Source organism: Pipistrellus hanaki (genome assembly GCF_964339955.1).
Source record: "Pipistrellus hanaki genome assembly, chromosome: 9".
NCBI classification, from domain to species: Eukaryota; Metazoa; Chordata; class Mammalia; order Chiroptera; family Vespertilionidae; genus Pipistrellus; species Pipistrellus hanaki.
Genome location: NC_140511.1, coordinates 29,299,078 through 29,320,704, shown reverse-complemented (window position 1 = coordinate 29,320,704; position 21,627 = coordinate 29,299,078).

Below are 21,627 nucleotides of genomic sequence, written 5' to 3'. Positions count from 1 at the left end.
TCTGCCCCTTAGATCAATTATTCCATTTATTTCTATGATTCATACAAAATGTTATTTTTTCTCTGTCTGATAATTCCCCATCACACGCAGAACAAATTCCAAACATTTTAGTGTAGCATTCTGGTGCTACACTATATAGCCTTAAAAATAGTCAAGTTTAGTTCTCTATTTATCACTTAAAGCATTTATCAAATGCATTTATATAGCAAAATATACCAAGAGAACTGTGAACCAGGAGATGATGGTTCGATTCTGGTCAAGGGCACATGCCTGGGTTGCTTGCTTGATCCCCAGTAAGGGGTGAATAAGAGGCAACCTGTCAATGATTCTCTCTCATCATTGATTCTCTCTCATCATTTATCTCTCTCCCTCTCCTTTCCTCTCTGAAAACATATTTTTTAAAAAAGTAAAAAGGGAGAAACCTAGGAGGACCGGAAAAGGAATTACAACTTTATTGTAGTGAGGAAAGGTCTCTGAGACACTGGAACAAGGGCCTGGATGAAGTGAGAGCCCCAGTTCTTTATTCAGCTAACTCATAATAACCCTTTCAGATTCAGCTTTTATCTTCTGCTGGAGTCAGGCCTAAATGACTGACACCATACTGCCCTCACAATTTTGGGTTTCATGTCTCGTCTATAGGTGTTTTCATAGTTTCCTGTGTTTATCATTTGCATAGCAGTCACCTGATAAATTAAAAACATTCAGTATATGTCTGTCACCCTTCAGCTACTAAAATGTCAATCTCTGAGGAGACCATAAAAGTTTTAACTCTCGTATACTACTCTTAGAAAAGGTGCTCTGTAAGTAATTCTTGAATTGACACAGTTTATTTCCATTGGACTTATAATATTATTACATATTCTTCTCTTGGCCTTAGTTTCTTCTTCACAAAATGAGAGATGCCATAAGTCTTTTGGAATTGGAGAAGAGTGCTAAAATTCTGCCATTAAAATAAAATGATACCATTATCTAAGATGGCCCCAAACTGCCTTTATGAAAAGTAAAGCCTCTCAAAGGAAATAACAAGATAGTTTCTTTATATTATCATTTATTTTATATTGAGTATGAAATTGCAGTAATTTCCAGATCAGTGAAGCCAGTGGTAGTACAAAATGAGTCAAAGTTAGTTTGAATTTCATTCGACAAACTTAAAGATGTTGGTGATTTATTTATATTCCAAAAGTCATACCTTGAAGTCCTGCTTCCAGTATGGCTGAGTAGTTCCTGCCAGACCTGTCCCTCTACCAGATAACAGCTATAAGTCTAGAAGGGGATGGACAATACTGTGAACAAAAGCAAACAGTCAGAACGGCTGTGACATAAAGAAAAAGGGATCAAGAAGGGTGTGGTTGAAAAAGCCTGCAAAAGAATGATGTACCTCCATAGAGGGGAAACCTTTCTTAATGAATGCTGACTTTTATAAAAAAAAAAATATATATATATATATATAAAGTTGAGAAGGCATTGGGAAATCATTAACATGGTGGGAGGGATTAATTTTAAAACCATAATTTCATATGCACAAATATATTCACTGACACTGAAAACTGAATACATTAATTTTCAAATAAAAGTTAATGGAGAGTTCATTTCCATTGGACAGGCACTATAGGATATTATAAATGAAGTTCCTCAGGTTGGAAAGGAGGAGCATAAGAAATGGTAAATACTTAGGTAAACTTTCTTTTTCTTCTTTTCTCTTTAAAATGCATAGAGATATTTCATTCAAAAATGGTATTTTCTTACTTATAAGGTATGTTGGTATAAGAGAATACCAATAAGAAAAATTATTGCCTTATTTATAATGTATGTTGGTATAAGATATCTCTCGTACAAAGAATGAGAACAGTAGATCAAGATTTATGTTTATATATTTAATAGTTAATAGAGGCCCGGTGCACAAAATTCGTGCAGGGTAGGATCCCTAGGCCTGGCCAGCCATCAGGGCTGATCAAGGCCGATCTGGGCAGATTGGGGCCTTCTGGCTGCTGGCTGGGGCCTTCTTCCTTCCACACCACCCCCTGGTGGTCAGCACACATCATGGTGAGTGATCGCACTCAATCTCCTGGCCAAACTCCTGAGGGGAGACTTTACATATTAGCCGTTTATATGTATAGATTCCATATTTAAATAATACAATGCACACTACAAAGAGACTATGAAAAGTTATGGATGAAAAAATTATCACTCCAGATCTGGCAGATTTTAAGAGAATACAAAAATAATACTGTGGATAGTTTTATGCCAATAAATTTCACAATTAAGATAAGTTGCATAGATAATATCAGCATCATGGTGGCATAGATACCTTTAGTGTATCCTCTCATGACAATAAATATTTGGCATTCATCCACAGACAAGAACCTTTGAGAAAGCTATGGGATTCTGCACCATCCACCAAAGGATCTGGGGGAACTCTTGGCGCAGACAGGCCTTGGTCCGCATTCAGTCTCCTTTTCATTTTTTTACATAAATTTTATTGATTTCTTTTTTTTTTTTCCAGAGAGGGATAGAGTTAGAAACTTCAATGATAGAGAAACATCAGCTGCCTCCTGCACACCTCCTTCGTACTGGGGATGTACCCCCAACTAAGGTACATGCCCTTGACCAGAATCAAACCTGGGACTTTTCAGTCCGCAGGCCTACACTCTATCCACCAAGTCAAACCCATTAGGGCCACATGCAGCCTCATTTGACCTTGGTCCAGGAGCCCCTGTAATACACTGACTTAGTCGATCACTCACATGAAAGGAGCCTTTGTGGAAGACCACATTTCTAGAGGAAAGGTTCTAGCACACAATTCAAGCAAAGGATAGCAATAATAATGATAATACGTAGAGTGTGGATGCGCAAGAGACAAGAGGAATAGTTTGAATATCCATGCATCATACTTCCTCCAATAGGGGGCAGCTTAGGGCCAAGGGAGATTCTGAGAATGCATTAGGAAGAATGCATGAGCAAGTGCCTTGCTTCTCCATCCATATAGGACACTGCCAAAGGGGCTCATGTATCTCACTCCATCCAGGGTACAATTATGGGCTAAATGACTGAAAGGCCATTATGTCCACAGAAGGACAGGGAAGACCTCAAAATCCCTACTAAGGCTAAGGAAAGTATTTCTCTCCCAAAGTCAGTAAATACATACTTTGATACAGGAGGTGGCTGGTACTTCATATACAAATATAGAAATGCAAGACTTTAAAACATCTTAGAAATAATTTTTAAATATCAGAGAAATAGGACACAAAAGGTTAAAATCAAGCAGCAGCTGATCCCAAAGACTATGGAATGTGTGATTCACCTAACAAAGAATTCAAAATGGCTATTTTAAGGAAATTCAATGAGCGACAAGAAAACACAGGTATAATTTGATAAAAATCACAAAGACAGTATGGGATGAAAATGAAAAGTTTAACAAAGATATAGAGATCATAAAAAAACAAACAAATGGATTTTCTGGAGCTGAAGAAACAATGGAATGAAAACTGCAACAGCATCAACAAAAGATGTGATCAAGCAGAAGACAGAATCTGTGAGACTGAAAACAGGAGCATTGAAAGTATTTACTCAAAGAAGAATAAAGAAAAATAAAATTTAAAAATGCAAAGAAAGCCCATATGACCTGTAGGATAGCATTAAAAAATTATTTTTCAAATTTCAAATGATCTGTGTTCCAGAAGAAAAGGGGGCAGAAAACTTATTTAAAAAATAATGACAAAGAACTTCCTTCCCAAATCCAGGGAAAGATTTAAATATGCAATTTCAATCACAAAAAAAAAAAAAAAATTACTTTAAAAATATTGTCTCCAAGATACATAATACAACTGTCAAAATTTAAAAACAAGGAGAATCTTAAGAGTAATAAATGAAAATAAGGGCTTATAACCTGCAAAGGACTATCAGTGACATTCCCAGCAAAAACCTTACCATCCAGGAGAGAGTGGGACAATAGATTAAGTGGTGAAAAGGGGAAGAGGGGTGGGCATAGCATGAAAACAATCTTGTTGTATTGTCCTTGAGAAGTAAAGGAGACATACTTCTCCAGACATCACTATCAGACCCACCTTACAAGAAATGATAAAAATAGTTCTTAAAGCTGAAATAAAAGACTGTTAATCCTATATAATAAAAGCCTGATATGCACATCAACCAAACAGCAGAATGACCTGTCGCTATGACATGCACGGACCACTAAGGTGTCAGATGCTCAATGCAGGAGCTGCTCCAGGTGGTCAGTACGCTCCCACAGGGGGAGTGCCACTCAGCCAGAAACCAGGCTCAGGGCTGGCAAGTGCCGTGGTGATTGCAGGAGTGTCTCCCACCTCTGAGGTAGTGCTAACGAGCAGTGAGCAGAAAGGTGGTAAGGAGTGAGGGCTCCTGGACTGTGAGAGGGTGTAGGCCTGGCTGAGAGACCCCACCACCACCAGTGCACAAATTTTTGTGCACCAGGCCTCTAGTGGTTAAATAAAACATAACAAAATAATCAACATACTGGTACAGGTAATTATATGACCAAATTCAGAATACCCTTATGATGTAATATGATAGAGTGCTAAACATTTAACTCTGATGAAAGACTTAAAGAGTAATAAAAATAACTATAATTACAGTTAATACAGAAAATAAATAGTTAAATTATGACAGCAAACTCTAAAAGAGGGAGAGTAAAGGGGTAGAATGTTTTTATGCAATTGCAATTAATTTATCAATGTATATCTATTATATGTTTTATGTAAATCTCATGATTACCACAATGCATGAACTATAGTAGATTCATAAAAGATAAAGAGAAGAGAAAGCATATCACTATGGAAAAATCACCAATTTATAAAGGAAGGCAGCAAAAGAATATAATCTAAGATTGAAAATAGGAACTTTGAAAGTACACAAAAAGAATGAAAAAAAAAATACACACCTTTATTACTCTGAATGTAAATGAATTAAGTTCTCCAGTCAAAGGGTAAAGTATGCTAAATGAACTAAAAACAAACAGAGACCCCCAAACAAAAAACCCAAACCAGCTATATGCTCTCTACCAGAGACTTGCTTTTGCTTCAGCAAAGTGAAGGGAAGAAGATTTTTCATGCAAGTGGGACACCAACAAACTGGATAACCTAGAAAAAATGGCTACATTCCTAGAAACACAGAATTTTCTAGGATTGAATAATGAAAAAAAATAAAAAAGAAAATTGAACAAAGCAGTCATGAGTAAGGAGGTTGAGTCAATAATTTCAAAACTTTCAACAAAGAAAAGCCCAGCACCAGATGGCTTCATGGGTGAATTCTATCAAGCATTTATAAGAAGACAATTTCAGTGCTTCTCAAATTACTCCAAAAAAAAAAAAAAAAAAAAAAAGAAGAGTGAATACTTCCAAACAGCATTACTCTGATATCATAGCCAGATAAGGACATTACAAGAATATTACAGAGTAATATGGCTGATGAACCTTATGATGCAAAAATTCTCCAACAAGATATTAATAAATAAACTAAATTCAATAGCATATTAAAGTGATCATGCTCTATGATTAAGTATGATGCAAGAATGGTTCAACATATATGAAAATCAATATGATATACCACATCAACAAAATAAAGGAAATAAAGGATAAAAATATGATCATTTCAGTAGATACAGAACAAGCATTTGACAAAAGTCAATATCCTTTAATGATAAAAATTCTCAATAACCTGGATATAAAAGAAACATAGTTCAACATATTAAAGGTCATACATAAGAAGCTCTCAGATAAAATACTAGTACTCAATTGTGAGAGATTAGAAGCTTTCCTTTAAGATCAGAAATAAGAAGAAAAAAGTTCCTACAATAGCGGTACTATTCAATATTGCTCTGGCTAGGACTTCCAGCATTATCAGGTAAGAAAAAAAAAACACATCCAATTTGAAAAGGAAAGTATAAAAGTGTCTTTACTTGCAGATGATATAATCTTATAAATAGCAAATCCTAAAGACTCCATCAAAAACTATTAATAACATTGAATTCAGTATAATTCCAGGATTAAAAAAAATAAAAATCAACATACAAAACTCAGTTGCATTTGTATACATTCTCAACAATATATTGAAAAAAATAAAACAATTCTAATTAAGAAAACAATCCCATTCACAACAGCATGAAAAACAGCATTTTATGAATAAATTTAAGCAAGTGAAATATCTGGAAAATAAAAATTATAAAACTTGGATGAAGGAAATTGAATAAGACACAAAGCAGATGGAAAGATATTACATGTGAAAGAGTTAGAAAAAGCACTATTGTTAAAACGCCCATACTACCCAAAGCCATCTATAGATTCAATGCAATCCCTATCAAAATCCCAAAGGCATCTTTAACAGAAACAGAAAAATGCCTCAAAATTTGTATTGTCAAAAAGTATTCTGAATATTGGAATAATCATACAAAAGAGGAACAAAGCCAGAGAGACTATACTTTGTGATATAAAACTACATTGCAGAACCAGAGCATAAAAGAGTATGGTACAAATAGACACATAGACCAATAGAACAGAATTGAGAGCCTAGAAATAAACCCTTAAATACATAGTCAACAAGGGTTTCATGAGTACTCAATGAAAAAGTAGTCTCTAATAAATGGTGCTAGGAAACTTGGAAAACCATATGCATACAAGAGACTTTAGAACCCCATCTGACACTACTCACAAAAATTAACTAGAAATAGCCTAAAGGCAAATATAGACTCAAAATCTTGAAACTCCAAAATAAAATGCTCCAATACCAACATCATGGCATTGGCAATAATATTTTTTGGATGACACCAAAACACAACAACAAAATAAGAATAAGTGATACTTCATTAAACTAACATGAACTAGCACAAACTGACATGAACTAGCACAATAAAATAATAAGCAAAATGAAATGGCAACCTACCTACAGAATTCTATCTTATAGGGGTTAATATCCAAAATATATAAAGAAGTCATGCAAGTCAATAGCAATACATACATACATACATACATACATACATAAAATTTCCAATTAAATACTGAGCAGAAGACCTGTGTAATACATTTCTACAGAAACCATCAAAATGGCCAAAAACTGCATGAAAAGTTGCTCAACATCATTAATCATCAGGAAAATGCAAATCAAAATCACAATTAGATATCACTTCATATCTATCAGAATGGCTATCTTTAAAAAGAAAAGAGGTTAAGTATTGGGGAGGATGTGCAAAAAAGGTACCCCTCTTGTACTGTTGATGTAAATGTAATTAGTTTAGTCACTAATGAAAGCAATATGAAAGTGTCTCAGGAAATTCAAAATAGAACTACCATCTACTCTAGGGGTGTTGAACTCAATCAGAGAAGGGGCCAAAATCTAAAATCCAGCCTAAATCACGGGCCGAATGGTTTACTGAACAGTCATAAACTGACAATGTCATAAACTGACAGCGGAGTGCAGTGATGACAGCGTGGTGCGGGCCACATTGCAAGGCCTGGTGGGCTGGATTTGGCCCGTGGGCCTTGTGTTTGACACATGTGATCTACTCCATCAATCCAACTCTTGGTTATATATCCAAAGGAAATCAAAACGGAATCTCAAAAACACATATGCACATACATGTCCACTCCAGCATTATTCATGATAGCCAAGATGTGAAAACAACCTAAGAGTCCATCAACAGATGAGCAAATAAAGAAAACATTGCATATGCACAGGAGGAATATTACTCAGCTATTGGAAAGGAGGAAATTCTGCCATGTGTGGCAACATGCTTGGACCTTGAAAACTTACTGCTAAGTGAAATGAGTTAGAGAAAGAAGTACTGCATGTCACTTATCTGTACAATGTTTATAAAGCCAAATGCATAGAAATTGAGAGTAGAATGGTGGTTGTCAGGAACTGGCTTGGGGAATCGGAAAATGATCAAAATTTACTAACTTCAAGTTATAAGTCAGATAAGTTCTGGGGAATATAATGTACAGCGTGGTGATTATACTTAATATTACATAGTCAAAAATAGCTAAAAAAAATAACACAGACATAGATATACATTTCTATCATCATTTCATTTTTAATAAATGGGGTGTCAAAGAAAATAGAGAAGAGAAGTCTTTTCAACAAATACTCCTGGAATACTCGTACTTTTTGTTGAAGTATTATTATTTTTAAATAAACTTTTACAACATTAAAAAAATGAACAGGCAAGTTATACATTGGGAGATTTTTTTTTTAATTGATTTCAGAGAGGAAGGGAGAAGGAAAGGGGAAGAGATAGAAACACTGATGAGAGAGAATCATTGATTGGCTGTCTCCTGCACACTCCACCGTGGGGACTGAGCCCGCAACCCGTGTCTATGGCCTGACCAGGAATTGAACCATGACCTACTGGTCCATAGGTCTGTACTCAACCACTAAGCCAGGCTGGCGGAGCCAACATGGGAGATTCTTAAAACAGATTCCTGACAAAGGACTGTTATCAAAAATATAAAAAACACTCCTACAACTCAATAAGACAAATAATCCAGTAAAAACTGCAAAACTGGATAGAAATTTAACTAAAGAAGATATGTAAGTAACCAGAAAAACAAAACTGGTTAATAGTATTATTCATCAGGGAAGTAAACTTGTACATTACAAAATGGTATCCTACACACTCATTAACATGTCTAAAATTAAAAGACTGAAAGTATCCAGTTTTGGAGGTGATGTAGTGCAACTGTAACTATCATCATTGTAGTTACTTGTACTATCGTGAGAGCATAACACAGTGAAACCACTTTGGCGCAGTGTCTTTTTTTTTTTTAAAATAAACTTAAACTACCTCTACAAAATGATCCAGAGAAAGCCTGAATATTTACACAGGGGTATTGAAAAGTAGGTTTACAAAATATTTTTATAAGAACATTTACAGAAACTTTTACTCATAACTGACAAAAACTAGACCCAACCAAGTATTCAGTCCAATAGAAAATAACTTAAACTGTGATATATTTATAAGCTTGAAGTCTTGATAGATTTTTAAGTTGCATGGTTATATGCATTTGTGAACAGTTAAATAAGCAATTATAACTTATGCATTTTGCTTTATGCAAATTTACATTAAAAATTAAAGAGAATACAAAATTGCAGCTAACGATAATTAAAACACTTAGGGTAGATTCTATAAAATTTACAGTTTGCTTTGAAATGTATTAAATAAAGCATTAATTAATGGCTAAATAGAAGGATGAATAAATGAAGAGATGCACAATAACATATGTACAGTAGTACCAATGATAAAACCTAGATTGTAATTACATGAATGGTCACTCTAAACATTTAATTTGACAATATATTTGGAAATATTATAATAAAATAGGGAATATATTTTTCTTATGTTTAAAAATTTTTCTTATATTTAAAGCCAAATGCATAGAAATTGAGAGTAGAATGGTGGTTGTCAGGAACTGGCTTGGGGAATCAGAAAATGATCAAAATTTACTAACTTCAAGTTATAAATCAGATTATAATTCGGCAGTTATAAATTGTTAAATATATATTTTTTATCTAATGAAGAGTAAACTAGAGTTTCTAATTTCTATTTAAGTCTAGGCAGTTTCATATATATATATATATATATATATATATATATATATATATATATATATATATATATTATATATCAACTTTTTTTTAAAAAAAATCCTCACCCAAAGATGTTTTTGTTGAATTTTTGAGGGAGAAGAAGAGAGGGAGGGAGGGAGGGAGGGAAACGTGGATCAGCTGCCTCCTATATGAGCCCTAACCAGGGATTGAAACCCCAATCTTTGGGTGCACAGGATAATGCTCCAACCAATGGACCAGCCTGGCCAGAGCTACATAAATTTTGTTTGTCCATTTCCTTGGAAACTATTTTCCTACATATAATTATTTTGCATTCCATGTTTAAAAAACAATAACAGAAACTATTTCATTTTCTTAATATGCATAAAATTCATTAGCATCATTGTCTTGTTCAAAACATTTATTAACTTTCTGTAACTTAATAAATTATTGTTAACCCTTAACCACACTTGACAATGTGTTAGTCTTCATTCATTATTATAACAAAATTACTAAATTACCATGAAGTCAGTGCCGTAAATCATCATAAATTTATCAATTTAAAGTTTTGTGGCTCAACATAGGTGCCACTGGGCTAAATTCAAGGTCTGTGCTCCTACTGGAAGTTTTATGAAAACATCTGCATCATTGGCTTTGCCAAGATATTTATTTACCAGGAAGCCTGGGCTCAAGGCTCTCCTTTTTCAAGTCAAGGAGTATCACATCTCTATGTGATCACATTATGTGGGGGATATTTGATTATACCCACCCTGAGAATCCAGGTTAATCTGCCTACCTCAAGGTTCACACTTTTAATCACATCTACAAAGTTTTTTTTATTTATTTTTAAGAAAATATTTTATTAATGTTTTAGAGAGAGAGGAAGGGAGAGGGAAAGGGAGAGAGAGAAACATCAATGTGAGAGCAAAACATTGAAGTGAGAGGGGAAAACATGAGTTGTAGTTCCCTACAAGCTCCCTATTGGGGATTAAGCCCACAACCCAGGCATATGCCCTAATAGGGAATGGAACCAGCAACCTTTCAGTGTACAAGAGGATGCTCAACTGAGCCACCTCAGCCAAGGCCATTGGTTGATTCTTGTATGCAGCCTGACCAGGGATCAAACCTGAATCCACAATCTTGGCATACTGGGCCTAAAGTTCTAACCAACTGAGCTTCCCTGCCAGAGCCTCAACATGACCTCATTTAATTTGCATCATCTCATTAGATAAAAATTATTACTAACCCTATTTTGGAGATGAGAAACCTAAGTAGTAACAGGTTAGCAAAATCCCCCAAAACAACTCAAATACAGATGTGTCTAATTCCACAAAGTTCTTTTTCTCATGTTTATGGGCTCTCAGAGATTGAGGTTAGGACACTGTCTGGGGCCATTTTTTCTTACTACCATACCTTTCATGATCACATGCTGGTTAAAGTTTTAGACTCCTTTTTCACTTTTTACCTTCAGACTAATTGTGTTCTAATTGAATCAGATCATTTGTTTAGATCTTTCCTAACCTTGGCTCTCTTGGCCTTACTGCTTTTTTTTGCCTACTCAGGAAACTAATGTTGTCTATACCAGGGGTCTTCAAACTACGGCCCGCGGGCCACATGCGGCCCGCAGAGGAGTCTGATCTGGCCCGCCAGGTTTTTTTGGCAGTGAGCACAGCCGAGGTGTTACAGTAGGAATTAGTAGTTCATATAGTCCGGCCCTCCAACTCTCTGAGGGACTGTGATCTGGCCCCCACTTTAAAAAGTTTGAGGACCCCTGGTCTATACCCTACAATGTCAATTGACAAGAATGCTTTCCCTCTGAGAAAAATCACAAATGGTAATGCTTTATTCATCCTATATAATAAAAGTCTAATGTGCTAAGTGTCCAGTTGTCTGGTTGGCTGTTCAACCAATCAAAGATTATATGCTAATGATATGCTAAGGCCACTCAAAAGCTCACTATGACAGGCACTGACCACAAGGGTGGCAGACACTCTGACCTGTAGGTTAGCTTGCTGCTGGGGTCTGGCTGATAAGAGACTGAGCAAGATGGGCCAGACATGCCCTGGAGCCCTCCCACAGACCCTCCCCGGCTGGCCAACCTCCTGTGTCCCCTCTCTGGTCCTGATTGTGCACCAGTGGGGTCCCTCGGCCTGGCCTCTCTCAATCCAGGACCCTTTGGGGGATGTCAGAAAGCTGATTTCATTCTCATTCCGCAGGCCAGGCTGAGGGACCCCACTGGTACACAAATTCATGCACAGGGCCTCTAGTGTTTTTATAAATCTGGAGAGAGTAAATAGTTTTCTCTTATCCTACACCTGTACCTTCTTATAGCACTACTCTCCAGAAACTCTGATTTAGTTAAAAGTATGTGTTTTCCTTCCAAAACATCTACAATCTCCTCAAAAATTGGTGTGAATATCCTTCTGATATAAAAACAACTTATTCTTTTTTCTTATTTAAGTCAACAGTAGGCACTCAATACATGATCACTGATTTTAATTCTGTTATTAACAAGTATGTATGGAACATATGTGGTGTGTAAGGTTAGATACAAGGCCTGCAAGAAAGCTTGAGCTGTGTCAGCTTTGAAGCTTATAATGAAATACAGGGAAAGGGACTTCTAAAAATAATTTAAAATATAAGGTAGCATATGCTTTGCTCCAAATGAATGGTATAAACAATAAGTGCTAAAGAGTTATGATGTCCAGGATTTGAAACATCTGTGATTTTTTTTACAACTTTGACCCGAATCAACTGCACTGAAAAAAATACTGTTCTATCTAATTCAGAACAGCTGTCTGCCTATAGTTAAGTCACATGGTAAGAATGCCCTGGACTTAGTGATAAAGCCACATTAAAATAACACAAGACTTGTTTTTCATAATTTTTCATAATAGGAAACAGTTTATGAGGAAGTGTGAGAAGGAAGAGACAAACAAGTGAAGAGAAAGAGAAGACAAGAGTGATGAAGAGGGAAACTTCAAGGACCAGATGGACTGTACATGGACATAAAGTCTAAGATTCTTTAAAAGCTTGACAATATTATAATTCGATGAGAAAATTAGTATCTAGTGTCTTAGAATATTGTCTCAACCTTAAAACAAGCAAAACTTTCTGCTGCTGAAAGTAAAACAAAAACACACATCCTTGACTTTATCCCAGAAATACAGGTGAATACTTTGCTACAAGTTTCTGTGGGTACATTTATATAATCATTTAAATATATTATTTCAATATTTGCAAATCAGAAAACCAGGAGGTTTTGGAGTTCTCGTGTTCTTTCTAATGAATGGTAGTAATAATACTAGATAAACTATTTCTTTATGGAAAATAGTTTCAAACCAACTTCGTTTCTATACTGAAATTGGAAGGGGGTTCTCATATTTTTCATGCATATTGTTTTTTTGTTAAACAGTAGAATCAAACTTATAAAAACAAGGCCTAATTTTCTGGCCCTCAAATTTTAAAAAATCAGGTTTGAAGATTGATCACTTTCAGTTTAATTACATAGGGAAGTCCTGTACGACACAGTAGGACGTGGATCAGAGTCCTAACCTCAGCAGCACCCAAACCTGGTTCAAATCAACCTCTATCACTTCTTAGCTTCTTTTCAGCTCAATTTCCTCTTCTATAAATTCTTTTACGATGAGTTAAATATACACAGACAAAGTGTCATGAGTGTTTAATAATGGCAACTATGAATAACAACGCCGTCAATGCCTTTTTATTTTGGCTTGAAGTCACAACCAAATCTCTAAATTTTCATTTAGAGTCTATAGTAACTAAATTTTAAGATAATTTATATTGAGAATATGGGAGTTTAGAAAAAATAGAATTCACTCTGGAATAACAGACACAAAATGGAATAAAGATTCCTTTAAATATTTTTTATGATAACTATATGATTGTATTTTAATGATTTGGTCATTGAAGATTATCTCCTTATCCATATTGATGACATAAATATATCATACAATATTATACTAGTTTTGCCAAAGTACCAAAGAAGCAATTGTCCTTTAAGAAATAAAAATCATTTCTGTTTATGTTTTTTCTGTGCTTCCTGCATAGAAATTGTCTACCAACCAATCTATGACACTAACTCTACTGAAATCTGCATTAAGATTTGCAAATTAGTTTTACTTATTTTGTACTCATTATATTTAAATAACTTTAACAGCTTAATTTATTCTAAAATATAAATTGCATTATTTTAATATAATAAAATTTTCCCATTAATGGGTTTGTTTATATAGGGATACCTCTTAAGTACACAAATTTGCTAGATAACAGTCTCACATACTTTTTAATTTTCTCAAGCACCATTAAGAAAATTCCCTACTGCCTTGACCTGTTTGGCTCATTGGATAGATAGAGCCTTGGCCTGTGGACTGAAGGGTCCTGGGTTTGATTCTGGTCAAGGGCATGTACCTTGGTTGCGGGCACATTCCCAGCAGGAGGTGTGCAGGAGGCAGCTGATTGATGATTCTTTCTCATCGATGTTTCTAGTTCTCTCTATCTCTCCCTCTTTCTCTCTGTAAAAAATCAATAAAATATATGTTTTTTTAAAAAGAAATGCTGAGATATTGGAGAAAATGGACTAAAATTATTCTCCCCACTTTTAGTGCCTTTGACCTTGAACTAATTACTTCACAAATATCCAAAAACACTCTGACATTTAGTAAAAAAAAATGTGTACAAGAGAAAGAGGGAGTAAGATGTAAGTAAACTAAAAATCCCATTACAGAAAATCACATGATCTCACTCATTTGTGAAATACAATGAAAAACCTAAACTGATGAACAAAAATAGATCCAGAGACTTAGAAGCATGGAACAGACCATCCAACCTCAGGGGGAAGGAGGGGATGGGGAGGTCAATCAAAGGACTTGTATGCATGCATATAAGCATAACCCATTGTTAGAGACAGTAGGAGGGCCAGGGCATGTGCTAGGGTTAGGGGGTGAGAAAGGTTGGGGAGAGGTCAATGGGGGATAAAGGAGACATGTAATTCTTTAAACAATAAATAAACAAACAAATAAATAAATAAATAAACTTTGTTTCTAGAACAGTGGTTGGCAAACAGCAGCTCATGAGCCACATGCGGCTAGCAAGCCAAGGTTTGCTGCTCTGTTGACTAATGAGTTTATGGACCACTGCCCTAGAAAAATAAACAAAACAAAAAAATAAAATTCCATTAAACTTCCCAACATTTAGAAACTAAAGTCTACAAAATAAAAATGGAAAATTTAATCATATTAACTCACTTCTGCGTCCTATCTCAAGTACTGAAAGATCTTTAGCATTATTTTTTCCTGCTGAGCTACTGCATAGCATCTTAGAGAATTAACTTTCAGGGGGAAAAAAAAAAAAAAAAAAAGGAAGAATCTTTCTTGAAAACAAATTCAGTTTGGTCTAGGTTTTTACACTTTTGACTTTAATATTTAGAGAGGTATAAGATAAGCATGATGAAAAAAAAATACCATTTTTTTCCCAAGGACTTCATTAAAGCCTTATAATCTTAAAAATGTAACCCTCAAACTGACTGACAGTCGATCAAGTCAGGAGTCCCCATGAGGAAACCATGGAGAGCTGCTGACCTTTTGTGTAAATCAGACATCTAGGAAACCCCGGATTCTCTAAAATGCATTGGAAAGTTTGAATATAATGGCTTCTTACTCCTCAAGGTAAGATTGCTAATTAAATTCTCAATCTGAGATAAGAGGAGTTTGCTTCCTGCTGGGATGATAAGGTCATTACCTACTGAGGGAAACCTCCTACAGAATGAACATGTGAATATGAGCGATTCTAAGGAACATTGGTAACCAGATATTTCTACAAAAATCTTTTTATCAATCCCTACTTAATTGCTATTTGAACTCTATTTTTTTCTTTGTTCAAGAGTATTAAGAAAAATCACTATCTAACAACAACAACAACAAAAAAAACCCTATGAAAATGGCCTGTTTTCTCAGGATGTTGGATTTGCCATGATAAAGCACACACGTGTTTTGCATTAAAGCCCCGTGTGTCACTCTGTTACAGCTGGTACAGATTTTGTGCAGACAAAGTGAAGGCTCCCTCATTCACCTGAAGCTGTATTCAATTTCCTCTTTTTCTCTAGACTAAGTTTCTTTTCCAAGATAGGATTTAGAAAAGGTAGGATTATATGGTTTGTGAGGCTGGGGTTTTAGCAGCCAACACGAGAAGAAACAGATGATTTGGTACCAAGAGCAAAATGCACTTTTTTTGTGTGTGTGTGTGTGGATGCATGAAGAATCACATGTATATTTGGTGCTAATGTGTTGAGCTCCCAGAAAGCTGACTTTATAGTCTTAGCACAAATGTGCCTGTGCTCTGTCTTAATGAATTTCAAAGAAGAAAATAAATTAATATTGAGGCAGGAAGAATTTTAAGAGGAGATTGGAATGTAACATGTATAGGTGCTACAACATGGTAAAGAAGATATGGAGTACAAAAAAAGGGGGAAAAGGCTGCCTGGTGGCTCATTTCTACTCAATGATCAGGTATATGCCCATTGTTTGACTTCATTAGAAAGCAAATAAATAAATAAATAAACAAACAAACAAATAAATAAAAGCCTTAGCCAATTTAGCTGAGTGGATAGAGAGTCAGCCTGTGGACTAAAGGGTCCCAAGCTTGATTCTGGCCAAGGGCATAGGCCTGGGTTGGGGGTTCCATCCCCAGTAGGGGTGTGCAGGAGGCAGCCAATCAATGATTCTCTCTCATCATTGATGTTTCTATCTCTCTCTCACTCTCCTTTCCTCTCTGAAATCAATAAAAATATATTTTTAAATGAATAAATAATTTTTTAAAAAAGAAAGCAAAAAAAAATAATAATAATAATAATCCTATCTGTTTCATATGCTTACAAGAAGAAAAACTGGATGAACCGAAAGTCAACAGCTCTCCTTGGGGCCCTCAGGTAACTCAGTGGGATTGGAAAGCACCACTCCAGACCCTGGAGACACAGCTAACAGAGTCACAACCCAGACAGGCTTGTTTGGGAGGGAAGTGGTGGAAACCAGACCCAGGTGGCACCACGGAAGAGGTCATTTGGAGGAGTTACTGTAGGCTCTCTATGGAATAGCCTTGAGCTTGTGAAACTCCGTGGGTCCTAGGGTCGTAGTCTTAGGGGGCTCCCATATTTTCATGGGTTTTAATTCCAAAGTGCCCACCAGGTTCACCTGGGCAAAAGCCTAGAAAGCTCCTCTCCTGGCTCTGGCAGGCAGGGAGGGGGAGGGGAATGACTATTTGGAAATGTGCCCAGATTGCTCTGCATTACAAAGGCCTGCCCTACCCTCCTGGAAGGCTCTCTGAGATCCCTATCCCACCTGGGGAAGGGCCTGTCTTCCACTTGGTTCTCCTCCATCATTTTTGACTCCAACTAAAGGGAAGAAGGAGAAGCTGAAAAGGGGCTCTTGAAGTTGACCTTTAGGATGTGGGTTCACTAAATGACTGAGATTTACTCACAAAATTATGGAATGCTTTCCCTCCCTCACAATATACCAACCCCCCAACAGGACTCCTGTATGCAGGATGTCCCCAAAACAGGTGATGTTTCCTTCTTTTCAGCCAGACCAGTGTTCGGCAAACTCATTAGTCAACAGAGCCAAATATCAACAGTACAACGATTGAAATTTCTTTTGAGAGCCAATTTTTTAAAACTTAAACTTTTTCTAACACCACTTCTTCAAAATAGACTTGCCCAGGCCATGGTATTTTGTGGAAGAGCCACACTCAAGGGGCCAAAGAGCCACAGGTGGCTCTGAAGCAGCAGTTTGTCGACCACGGAGCCAGACTAAGGTTTGAACAAAGGAAAATCATCCCAAAATGCTGCTGTAAATTGGAAAACACAGTTGAAGCACACACACTGCTTTTATAATTATTCAGCCTGTGCTCCGCCAACCAAAATATATACACACTTTAGCAGCTGATGACTCACTTTATTTTCATCCCTTTTCAGGTTTAATTGATTTGAAATATTCAGTGAAGCCAGATAAGCTTTGAACAAAGAAAATGTATCCACTAGCCTTTTTTATGGGGATACCTAAAAGATCAAGTTTACAGAACAAAACCAGCAACAATTGATGACTGGAGGGTACACAAATAACAAACAAAATGGTAATTAATGTTTTCAATTCTATTACTTGGAGTTATCAGCAGTGCCTGGACCAGAACAGTCATCAGTTTGAAAACAGGCATTGACAAAAAAAATAAATAAAATAAAATAAATCAGTTCTGTATATTCTTTTACATTTTGCAGATAAGCACCAACTTTGTAATCATTTAAAGTGTGTATACATTGTGGGGGCACACCCTACATTAGCACATTACAACTGGGAGATCTGATAGACTGATGACTTCTTAGGGAAGCCTAAAAAGCTTTGAGAGAAAAAAACACAAAACAAAACCTGATAGTAGAGGAATTTTAGCCCTCTGAAAAACTACTTACAGCAAACATTTAACATAAACCAACTCCTTACCAAATTACCATAAATCTTTAAAATAAAGACTCTTAAAATCCTCAACAGAGGATGTTTATTGATTTTTAAAGAGAGAGAGAAAGAAACATTAATCAGTTACTTCCTGTAAGCACCCCCAAAAGGGTTACTCACAACCATGGTATGTGCCCTGACCAGGAATCAAAACCCAAACCTTTTTGTGCACCTGATGTTACCAACTGAACCACCAGGCCAGGGCTCCAGGGAGGCCTTTTTACCTCAGATTCTATTATCTGATAAAGAATATTCACCCTACAACCAGAAGTCAATAACACAGATAGATGGAAAGCCCAAAATATTGGAAACCAGTACATCTGTCCACAAGACAGTGGCCAATATAGACATTTCAAGAAAAATACAAATGTCTTGAAACTAATTGAAACTGGAAATACAACTTACCAAAACTTCTGAAAGCAACGTTTAAAGAAACACTTCTCATTTAATGCATGAACTAGAAACGAGGAAAGACCCGAAAAATCAATAACCTAAGCTTCCATCTTATCAAACTAGAAAATGAGCAAATTAAGTCCAAAGTACGCAAAGGAAAAGAAACCATAAATACTAGAGAAGTCAACGGAATTGAAAACGGAATTCTATGGGGGGAAAAAAAAAGTCAGTGATAACAAAACCCGGCTTTTTAAAAAACATTAATAAGTTGATAAACCTCTTGTGAGTCTAAACAAGAAAAAAAAAGAGAGCTGTCACCAATTATCAACATTAGAAAGGAAGGAGGGCGTCCTTGAGGCCTCACATCTCTGAGCTGAACCCTATGCACAATCTCTCAGGACCAAACATAGGCAAGTATACAAATCCCAAAGCTTACCTGGCAGGCCTCCTCCTGGGAAAGCGGCCCTCCTCACACTGACTGGGTGCCGGACCAGGCACTGCGGCCCCCAGAGGGAGCTGCAAGCAGGAACTCAGGCTGCCCGCAGGCCATGCTGTTGTGGATATAAACCTCCTGGCTCAGGTGCCTTGACTCAGAAGCCACTTTTTCGGCTGAGGCCTTTCTCAGGTGCCTCCACTGAGACCTCCTCTGGGGACCTCAGGGTGAAGACATTCCTCTGTGCTCTAACTCAGTTTTCAGCACCTTCTCACTATGAGTTCTCCCACACCCTACCAAGCAAGTCCCCCTGCTCCATGAAGCTGCAGGCGTCTCCTGTTCGGAGATCCATGGTAATTGAGACAGTTTCCACCTGTGTACCGAACCCACCTGATCCTTAACTGGGACCATTCCAAAGGGAACATGGGAGGGGGCTGGGGAAGAGGTGGTGCTGTCTCAGGTTTGATGTCTTGCTTATACTGTCACACTGACTTATGTTTCATTTTGATATTGGCTTGCTGTCTTAACTGACTACTCTGATCCCCCCCCCAACCCCCGCCCCGTCCCACCTCCCCTGGACAGCTAAGCTCTTTTGAGCTCGCTCAGTTCCTGCCACTCACAGCTACTGCAACCATGAGCGTTAAAAAGGTCATGAAAGAATGTCATGAAGAAACTCCGTGCCCATCATGAAATGGGCCATTTCCTAGAAGGACGAAAGCTGCCAAAACTCACAGAAGGAGAAACTGATTACCTTAATAGGACTAAGTTTATTAACGATATTAACTAATTAGTAACCTTCTATAAAGAAACTACTGGCCCCAGATGGTTTCACCGGTGAAACCTATCATATAGTTAAGTAAGATGCAATCCTGTTTTGATATCTCATTATGGCTTTAACCTGCATTTCCTCAGGTTTTTCTGGGAAAATAGAAGCATGCTTTATTTTATTGTGCTTTTCTTTATTGCACTTCACAGATAAAGTGTTTTTTTGAAATTTGAAGGCAAGACCCTCCACCAGAAAAAATATTAAGATTTGGTTTATTGCATATTTGCTTTATTGGCGGTAGCCTGGCATTGACCTCTCACTATCTCCAGGGTGTGCCTGTATTAAAACAGGGCCCATTTCCTATCTCACTCTACGAGGCCAGAATGACCCCAATACCAAAGCCAGAGAAAGATATTCTATATAGGAAAGCTTCAGCTCAATATGTATTATGAACAGAGACTCAAAAATCCTCCACAATGTGTTAGCAGATAGAAGCCAGCAATTAGATCTATTGTATACATTCTATCACTTAACTGACCAGTACTCCTCAAAAACGTCAGTTACCAAACCCAAAGCAAATCTGAGTAGCTGCCTTATTGCAGAGAAGCCTGAAGTTTTATGACCCAGCCTCTTAAGTCCAAAAACTTCACTCTTGCTACATTTTACCAGTCAATCCACCCATGAAGGCCAGCCTTGACTCAAAAGGAGCTCCATGAAAAACCTTGCTCTATGGCAAGTTCCTCTTAGGAATCATAAAGACACTTACAGACTGGATGAAAATATTTGCAAACTACAAATAGAAGCTGGCAACTCAACAGGAAACAACAACATTCAATTAGAAAATAATTAAAAGACATAAATCAAAGAAGCTATACTGATGGCAAATAAGCATATTAAAAGATGATCAACATTACTAGCCATTAAGGAAATGAAGGTTAAAACCATAATGAGATATCAGGACACCTATGACCATGGTCTGCAAACTGCGGCTCGTGAGCCACATGCGGCTCTTTGGCCTCTTAAATGTGGTTCTTCCACAAAATACCAAGGCCTTGGGCGAGTCTATTTTGAAGAAGTGGTGTTAGAAGTTTAAGTTTAAAAAATTTGGCCCTCAAAAGAAATTTCAGTCATTGTACTGTTGATATTTGGCTCTTTTGACTAATGAGTTTGCCAACCACTGACCTATGAGAACAGCTAAATTTAAATAATGGTGACACCACATGCTGGCAAGGATGCCAATAAACTGCACCCACTGCTGGCACAGCCACTCTGGAAACCTTTCTTTAAAAACTCAAAATGCAGGTACAAAATGACCCAGCAGGTACAAAACGACCCAGCAATTGCATTGCTTGACATTTATCACAAAGAAGTGAAAAGATATTCACACACAAAAATCTGAATATTTGTAGCAACTCTCTTCTAATACTCAAAATCTGGTAGCCCGCCCAAAATACTACAACAGGTGAATTCTTGAAATGACAAGTGAATGTGCCTTTAAAATTTCAACACAAGGAATCCTTGTGGAATGCCAATGTCCTATATTTTTACTGTGTCAATGTCAATAGCCTGGTTGGGCTATTGTATTATAGTTTTGTAGAATGTTACCACTGGTAGGGCAGGGATTGAGTAAAAAATACATGGGTTCCTTCTGTACTTTTTCATTTATTCCAGCTTTAGTGAGATACAATTAAATAAAAATTATATAAATTTAATTTGTACTACAGATGATTTAATATTCCTATATATTGTGAATGATTACCACCAAGCTGAGTAACATCCATCGCCTCATACAGTTAGTTACCTTGTGTAAGAAAACAGGAATTACTCTGAGCAAATTTTAAATATATAATACAGTTTACTATCTATAGTCACCGTGCTATACATTAGACCCCCCCACAGGATGTATACATCTTACAGCTATATGTCAACCTAAAGTTATCTGGATT